Source organism: Nyctereutes procyonoides, unplaced genomic scaffold, assembly GCF_905146905.1.
Source record: "Nyctereutes procyonoides isolate TBG_1078 unplaced genomic scaffold, NYPRO_anot_genome, whole genome shotgun sequence".
In the NCBI taxonomy this organism is placed as follows: Eukaryota; Metazoa; Chordata; class Mammalia; order Carnivora; family Canidae; genus Nyctereutes; species Nyctereutes procyonoides.
Window position 1 is genome coordinate 9,940,302 of NW_026575046.1, and position 9,269 is coordinate 9,949,570.

General features: G+C 35.4%; 1 pseudogene; it reads right to left on the reverse strand.

Annotated features, from left to right (window-relative positions):
- Positions 1-3,482: 3,482 nt before the first annotated feature.
- On the reverse strand, positions 3,483-7,813 carry LOC129509734 (casein kinase II subunit beta-like; annotated as a pseudogene).
- Between the last annotated feature and the right edge of the window lie 1,456 nt (positions 7,814-9,269).

Genomic DNA, 9,269 nt, shown 5'->3' on the forward strand with positions numbered 1-9,269 from the left:
AATAAGGACACAAACCTATGTCTCTAGAGCTGTTCAATGGAAAACTAGTGGCTTTGAGATATAAAATAACCAAGGAACTAATCAATCTATACTTAGGATTATTAATCAATATAAAAAGTACAGAATATTTGAATGAAATATGCCATATTTGAAGTGGAATAATCTACTTGTAGGGAGAAAGGCTCTCCTAAGACATCAGAAGCCAGGAGTACTGTAGAAAGATTGTAGAGATTGTCAGGGTGAAATTATCAAATATATATATTTCCACTAAAATTAATATCCATAGTAGTCAACATGTATTGATCACTTATTCTATGTGCAATAGTATGCTTTATGTGGCATATTTTATTTAACCTCTGCAATTAATCTATAAGGGGACACTATGTATGTCAACCTCACCGGTGAATACATTGAGCTTAACACAGATGACTTATCTTTTCTCAAGATTATGAAACTAGAAAGCATCAGAATGAGCGTTTGAAGGCAAGGTAGTATATTTCATAACCCATGTGGTTAAGAAATAAATTATTCTTGTTTTTAGGTACATATTATTTGATGCTAAGAAACTCAATGAATCCCTCTAGAGGTGGAAGTAATAGAAAAACAGTTTTTTTCAATCAAACTTTTAAGACACTTTTTTTTTTTTTTTTTTTTTTAGGAGAGAGTGTGTGCAAGAGAAGGGATAGAGGAGAGGGACAGAGGGAGAAGAAGACATAGAATCTTAAGCAGGTTCTATGCCCAGTGCAGAGCCCAACACAGACTCAACCCCATGACCCTGAGACCATGCCTTGAGCCAAAATGAAGGGTTGGCACTTAATCGAGTCACCTACGTGCCCCAAGAAAAAATGTTTTTAAATGAATCTAGTCTAGATACAATTTTAATTTTACCTTCTGTATGTACTAGAAAGATACTTTAAAATGTTTTTCATAATTTAGAGGATTTAAATATGTATAATGTTTATGTTAATTAAACATAACTGGGATATATGTATGGGTAATTAGAGTAAGTTTGTCAGCTAAATTTCCTGTATCTAACATAAAGTGTACATTTCAGTGAACAAGAAAAATATGTTGCAATGCCCATTTGAACAACAGAAGCTTCCTATGATAAACACCATATTTAATATAACAATCCATAGACATAACTGTAAAACATTTACATTTTGCTTTACATTTTGCCTTTTTTTTGGTAAACAAAAGACATATTAAATTTCAGGATGATAAGATATGGCTAAAGCTTTTTATTCCATGTGTCATTAGGATAAGTGCTATAGGGATCCCTGGGTGGCGCAGCGGTTTGGCGTCTGCCTTTGGCCCAGGGCGCGATCCTGGAGACCCGGGATCGAATCCCACGTCGGGTTCCCAGTGCATGGAGTCTGCTTCTCCCTCTGCCTATGTCTCTGCCTCTCTCTGTGTGTGTGTGTGTGTGACTATCATAAATAAATAAAAATTAAAAAAAAAACTTAAAAAAAGGATAAGTGCTATATAAATATCTCCAAGTTCGTTCTATGTATTTACAACAAAATGTAATGATTAAATGAATGCTTTGAAATCTGAAAATCATATTTGTCACTTTTTTCCCTCTAAGGATGTCAGATTAAAAAACCATTATGACTTATCATCTGTGCTTCAATTACAGTTAAAATCAAGAGGACATGAAAGAACTTGGGGCTGACAATATTCAATTTGTGCATGTCTGTGGCTTCCCCAAGCACCCCTGCTGTCTGCTCCTTATTCATACTCATTGTCCCCTTGCTTCCTTGATTGCAATTTTCAACAAATATGCTTATTTTCAAGGGGCTTGAGCTTTTGTGTTATTTTTTGTCCCATTTACTCTTTATACCCTAATAAACTCTGCTCCCCACACCTGTACCTTGCTACAAAGACTCCATAGTGAACCATGTGTCTGACCCTGTTGTAGCTGTGGCTCCTAACATAGTGTTTACAGATAAATCCAAACACCTCAAGTATAGATAGGTGTAGAAGTATCTAGATAACAAGACCAAACCTTGTGATATGAGAAAAGTGAAAGGAAAACGCAGTGCTTAGCAAATAATATCTCTTGACATACTATAAAAAGTATTAAAATTACAGAGTATTTATTGTCACTCACATAGAGGTGGTGAATTTTTGGTCATCTAATTGGCCTGGCAGGACTTTTTTTTTTTTTTTTTTTTTTTTTTTTGGCCTAGCAGGATTTTGATGGTTAAGGATACTCTCCAAATAGGCATTTTGATTATTTCCACTGAGATGGGACTGGGGTTTTAGTTCTCCAACTGTGATGTCCTATCTTATCAATTCAATTTGACATAATTAAGGCAATTTTCAATACATTATATTATCTGTTCTTCCCATACTAATATTCAGAAATTTTATATACACTCAGATTTAATTTGAGTATTCATTATTTTGAACTTAGATCACTATTCCAAGGCAAAAATTGATTGTTTTATGGTACATTATAGTAACTATTAGATCAAATACCCCAATTTTAGCTTCCTTTCACCTTTATAATATTCTTAGCCATGTTTAAGTATGTCTATTGCTATTTATACTTTTCTTTGAATTTTATTAAACATTGCATTATTTTATCTACTATAACATTATTTCTTCCATAAAAAGAGAGACAAACCAAGAAACAGATTCTTAATTATAGAGAACAAACTGATGGTTACCAGAGGGGATGTGGGTGGGAGGGATGGGTAAAATAGGTGGTAGGAATTAAGAAGGGCCCTTGTTGTGATAAGCATGGGGTGCTATATGGAAGTGCTGAATTGCTAAATTGTACACCTGAAAGCAATATTACACTCTATTTTAACCAACTGGAATTAAAATTAAAACTGGAAACTAAAAAATAAATAAATTAAAAATAAAGGCTTACAAAATATTCTAAGATCTAATTGCCATTTACTAGTGAGATTTGAGATTTGCCTTCCTAAAAAAAATGCCATTTTATAGTGTTTCAACACATGCAATGTTCATTTCAGCCTGTATCCTAGAACTATTTACATACTCTGAGATTTAGCTGCTTTTAGATGTATGGAAAATTTCTCTGTAAAGCCATACACTCTATCTTTTCAAAATGGTAGTTTTTGCAGGTTAAAAAACAATTCTTCATTATTTTTGTACTGCACTGTATTCTCCTTGCTCATTAATTAATTTTGCTAATATGTTTTAGTAAGAATAGTCAATTTTATTTAGTAATTAAATATATTAGCATGGAGTTATCCACAACAATGACATATCATTTTGCAATTTCAGTATCAGAAGACGTGAAACCTTATTTTTTCCTGAAGAGATCTGACAAGATTTTATATAAATTTTGAATAAGTGCTTTTTCCTTTTTCTTCCACTTTATTTTATAGTCCCACCAAAATAATGATCCCTTTAACTAAACAGAAAAATTAGAGAGGTTCCTAAAAGGGTGGCAACAAAGGAATGGATATATCAATGACTGACAGGTTAAGTGAAGAATCAGTGAATCATCTCGACTGGGCTCCTGGAGTCACTGATGATTTGGAATTGTAGGCCATTGGATGGATCTTGAAACTGTAGTGCCTGGGCACAAAACAGCAGGTGAGCTGCTGGAGCTGGCATTTGGGATGCTCTATGAAAAGTGTGTGAGAAAAACAGATGTCGACGTAGGTGCAGTCTGTGTGGTGGTGTTTCAGGTTGTCTTGGATGTGTGTATGTCTACGCACTTGGAATAGGTTCATCATGGCTTCCCCTGGGATGTCTGGAGAGCTAATGGAAGCACTGGCTGCTTCTCATAGTACCCATGGGATGACAGTAGCCAAAATCTCCCTGCAGGTATTTTCTAACATCTGGATGATGCTAAGGTTGGCAAAGACATAGCAGGAATAGTAGGTCAATCCATAAAGCATCTGGGCTGCCAACTCAATCAGGTCACTCTGATTGGGGTTGTCTTCTAACTCTTCATCAGACTCCAGGTCCAAGGTCATGTCTAGACTTTGTGGATAGTGAGGCACCTGCTCATTGACTCCAGTGAGATTGAATTTATGCTGGATGTAGTCATCATGAAATTCACAGAAGAATGCATTGCCATAGAGCCCATAGGACCAGTATCAATAGCACTATTTTCCAGATATTTACATCATTTATCTTTATTTATTTTTGGTACCTATTCCTGATGCTGCTTGGGCTCTTAATTTTGTTTTCTTGAGTGATCTGAAAAGCCTTTGAAAGTTAGATTACTTTTTTCTTTCGATTTACAAAGCATGTAGCAATGAAAGCTTTTCTACTTATTTTTAATAAACTATTTGTAAAATGCAATACATAGGAATGAAATTTTTAATTTCTATGTACTTTAAAGTTTTTATTGAGTGCAATATTTACAGAGAATAGCACCCATATCAGAAGGGTTCAGCTCAGTGAATTGATTTCACGATCAGAAGACCGCAATTTAGTTGGAGTCAGATCAAAAACTCTGTCAGCCTTAGAACATTCTCATCCCCCCAAAAAATAAAATAAATAAAAAAAAGTTAAAAAAAAGTAAAAAAAAAAAAAAGAACATTCTCATCCCAGTCACTGCTCCAGTTAACTATTCTCCTGACTTCTAAAACCAAAGATTAGTGTTGCCCCTTTTATACTAATATTAATAAATTATGCATTGTGCACATTGTAAATAATTGATTCTCATTTTGTGAATATTCCTTAATTTTTTATGGTTTCTTATGTGACTGGACATTTATGTGGTAGTTTTCAGTTTGGGCTTACAAATAATGCTATCATGAATATTCTAGTACATGCTTCTTTGTGAGTTTATGGGTGCACTGATGTTGGGCTCAGGTATATACTAGGATGGGATTGATGATCTTTGAAAATGCGTGTGTTTAGCTTTTGTAGATACTACAAATAGTTTTCGGAACTGGCCTCATATTTATGTTTTGAGGTCACAATGGACTTTGATATTTATAAGGAATCTAAAACCTCAGCTTTTCTTATTTACACAAATATTCAAATGTGTGTGTTTAACTTTATAACATTTACTTTATTAAGTTTGTTATTTCTTCAGAACTTGAATCAGCAATCCAGGGTTGAACAGGCTTTTCTAGTGATTCCCATTGCCTGCTAAAATTTGAGAATTATGGCCACAATGTCATCTTTATCTATGTGATAGAGTCAGGGATGTTTACTAAAGAATTGACATATTCTTCAATATTCCAACTTTAGTTTACAACAGAGATATGACAGATGCTAAGACTTTCATCTAAAAAAGATTGCTTTTACAGCATTAACTGTGTATGAATTAAAATGGAAAGTTTAAGGGAATCTCTGGCTGGCTCAGTCAGTAGAGTACACGACTTGATCTCAGGGTCATGACTTTGAGCCCCATGTTGGGTGTAGAGATTACTTAAAAATAAAATATTTAAAGTAAAATAAAATAAGATGGAAAGTTTAGTGAGTCAGGGACTTTTATAGACCAGATTAAAAAAAAAATGCTAAAGACCTAAAGACCAAAAAAAGGGGTAATTGGGAAGTCAGTACTTTCCACTTAATTCTTTTGATAATCTTAACTGCTCTAAAAAAATGGTCTATTAATTTAAAAAATGTACTGCATTTTAATCTGCCTGTGCAATGCCTTTGGCAACGTGGACAGATACTTAATAAGAAAAAGTCATTTTAATCATTTATTAGTTTTAAAAATATATATGTATGTAAGAGTTTTATATCCTAAAATATATCTTTTTGTTCTAGAGCAAGGGCCAAGTTATATTAAATATATTAAATTTGGCAAATTTTAGTGGATTATGTTTAAGTTGCTAATTCTAATACTGAATTCTCAAGGAAATTTAAGTATCATATTTGCTTTTCTTTTGTTACATTTTATGTTTTGCATGTGCTTTTATTTGCAGAAAATGTTCTGGTGATTATCTGGCTAATTTTTTCAGAAGAAAAATATAATAGAAGTTTAACAATACAAGAGACAATTATATATACTCAAAGTAAACACAGTCTGGTGGGTAGAAGTGAAACTTTCATTTTAATTAAAATATTCATCCTCAACTATAAATTTAATCTATCTTTAACAGCTCAACTATAAGTATATAAGTATAAGTATGTCACAAAAGGGACATGAGAACTACACCAAAGCAACAAGGAACAGAAACAAGTTTATTTTTATTTCACAAAAAAAGAAAGAAAGAAAGAGAAGAAAGAAAGAAAGAAAGAAAGAAAGAAAGAAAGAAGAAGACTAGTTGAGTTTATTAATTCTAGTCTGTCAAAGTCATTGATATGCTGTAGGAGACACAAAAAAATAAGTTTGTAGACCTTAGCAAGTAAATTTTTATTGTGATCAAATAAAGGTGACCTAGGCCAACTGAATTTTGTTTCCATACTTTAATTCATCTGTAGCATATAAACACAACTCATGACCAGACTGGTATTGCAGATGATGGGTGTTTTGTTTTGTTTTGTTTTGTTTTCTCGACTGAGGATGCTGTCATTTCATACCCAGTAGATCAAATCAACACTGGTTACATGACAAAACAAGTCAGTGTATACTTTAAGAAAAAAGATTTTGGGACACCTGGTGGCTCAGTGGTTGAGCATCTGCCTTCGAGCTCAGGGCATGATCTTGGGGTCCTGGGATCGAGTCCCACATGGGGTTCCCCGTAGGAAGCCTGTTTCTCCCTCTGCCTATGTCTCTGCCTCTCTCTGTGTCTCTCATGAATAAATAAAGTTTTAAAAAAGGATAAGTTTTTGATTTACGTGGAAGATGATGACAGGAGGGTCCATGAGGCTCTGAGACCAAGAAGTGATAGTGACTGTCACAAATGTTGGCAGATGTAACAGGGTTTTATACAGTGAGGATTCTGAGAAGAAGAGATTAGAGATTATCTGGACACAATAATGTTCAGTGGGAAGAATGGACTTCTTTCCCACTAGGCAGCTCTGCTGTCTGAGACCCCGGTATGATGGCACCCTACTAAATGACCACAAGTTGGGGTCCTGAGTCCTGTTGTGACTCAGGAGTAACACGACGGTATACACAGACATCCTGACGCTGGGCCAATTTTCATAAGATTTGGTCACAGATAACCTAGAAATGAATCGTCAGAATAGGTTGGAGAATTGTTCCAATGCGTATATGGGCTGAGGAATGGGGAGTGAACAGGTTCCTCAGGACAGAGCATCTTTCAACAGCCAGGGGTGGAGGAAGTGAGAGGGAACCTCCAAACTAAGGATGGGGGTGGGCGGTGGGCAGAAGACAGAGGGTACTTATTCCAGGGATCAGCCACTTCCTTTATGAATACCCAGGTTGCTGTTTGTCTGCAGGTTCTTCCATCTTATCTTTGTGATCCCTGCTTCTCTTTGCAAGCCTTTGCCAATAGTTCTTAGTTGGTTTAAGAGCTTTGATCTCCTCCTTCTGATAAGCCTTCACAGCTATGCACTGAGTCTTGGGAATGAAATGGCTCATAATCATCCCCTGTAGACTCTCAACTATTACTGGGTGAATTTGAAGTTTATATGTAGGTAAGGAGTTCCGTACGATCTGACACTGTCATTGATGGGTTTTAGTTTCCTGAAGGATACAGGCTCACTCACCCAGTGAACCCTCAAGTTCAGGGAGTTCCTGTGGATGCAGACATCGCTGGGTGCCTGTAACTTGGTCTGAACCCCAGGCACCCACTCTCTGTTCACATCCTTCCTCCACTACAAAGTCGAGGAGGAAAGAATACACAACGTTGGTGTCCACATCAGATATGCTCACCATCAGCAATGGGAACATCCTCCTGCCACTCCTGGTGATCATCATCTGGTTGGTGAGCTCTTTAAAGTGAGGCTGCATCTAGTATTTTTAGGCTGATGCTTCAATCATCTTTCTTCCTGCCAGCCTAAAACCCTCTAAAGAATTCAGCTGGCATCCACTAGTTACTGCAAGCTTTCCAACAAGTGCCAGATACCAAGGGAGCTTGTCCTCCTAGCAACCTCTTACAGTCCTCCAACTCAAACTCACTACCCAAGAGCATGTTTTAACACCTTTCAAGGGCCATTCTTCTAGAGAGAAACTGCAATGGCCTATAGTTCCCAGGCGTGGACCTAGGACTAGGGGAAAGACTGGTTTTAGAAAGGAGGTGGAGGGACAGGGAGGGAAAAGCAAGAATTATTCCACTTGAAGTCTGGTCGTTGTGGTGTTGGATTTGCTTTAAACAATTAAAAATTTGACTATTGACCAGCATATTCATGAAGTGTACTAATAAGACTATCAATATTTTTGAAGCTCTTTTTTTAATCAAAAGGAACATTTTTAATGTGTCAAGATATAAATTTCGTATGCATCAGGATTATTATATCATGCAATTTTCTACAATATTTAATTGGATTTTTATGCTATTTTTAAATATGTCAGCCCCTGATATTTGAAATTTGTTTTATAGTTTCCTAAAGGATTCTTATGAGAGTTGCAATATTTGACAATTTAGAAGCTATAGACACACTTGGATGGTAACTTAGTAAAATGCCACACGCTGTGAACACTACTTTTTGTGCTTTCCAAGCAACAGGGGGATGCCTGTGAACCTGACCTACACAAAGCAGTTATTTTGATTCTTTAAGCTGCCTGCCAAACTGTTGCGGTAGCTCTTTGATTTGGGCAGATGGCCACTTCAAAACAAATCAAAATACAATATTTGGTCTCTGAACTTACCTGCAATCAAATCTTTGAATATGAATGCTAACTCAGATTGAATTTGGGGTCTGACTAATTGTTTTTGATGTTGCTAGGCAGTTTGCATGAAACATATTTGATCAAACAGCTAACACAGGCTTCACTTCTTATTAGTTTGCTGTGTAATATCCCTTTTGGTGCTGTGTAATATGCAATATAAAAATTAGAGGATAAAATATTAATCTGTAGTTCCTACCCAGAATAAGATGGTCAAGAAACATATTAACAAGAGACACTGATCTATTTCTGAGGCTCTGCATGTACAGCTTACTGCTGGAATCTAGTAAAACTTTAAAATGTGTTATTTCCAGGCAAAATCTATGAGAAATATGAATATGAGCAAAATATATAAACTTACTGGTATTTATTTATTTATTTATTTATTTATTTATTTATTTATTTATTTCAGTAGATGTGGCATAGACTTCAAACTCTGAAGCAGATTTCAAGCAAAGGTAATTACATTGATTTAAGCAGTTCTTTCTAATTTATTCATATTCTTTATTGTCTTGATTTAGAGCTAGCTTACATTCTTTCCTTCTTTCTTCCTTCCATCTTCCTTCCCTGTCTCCTTCCC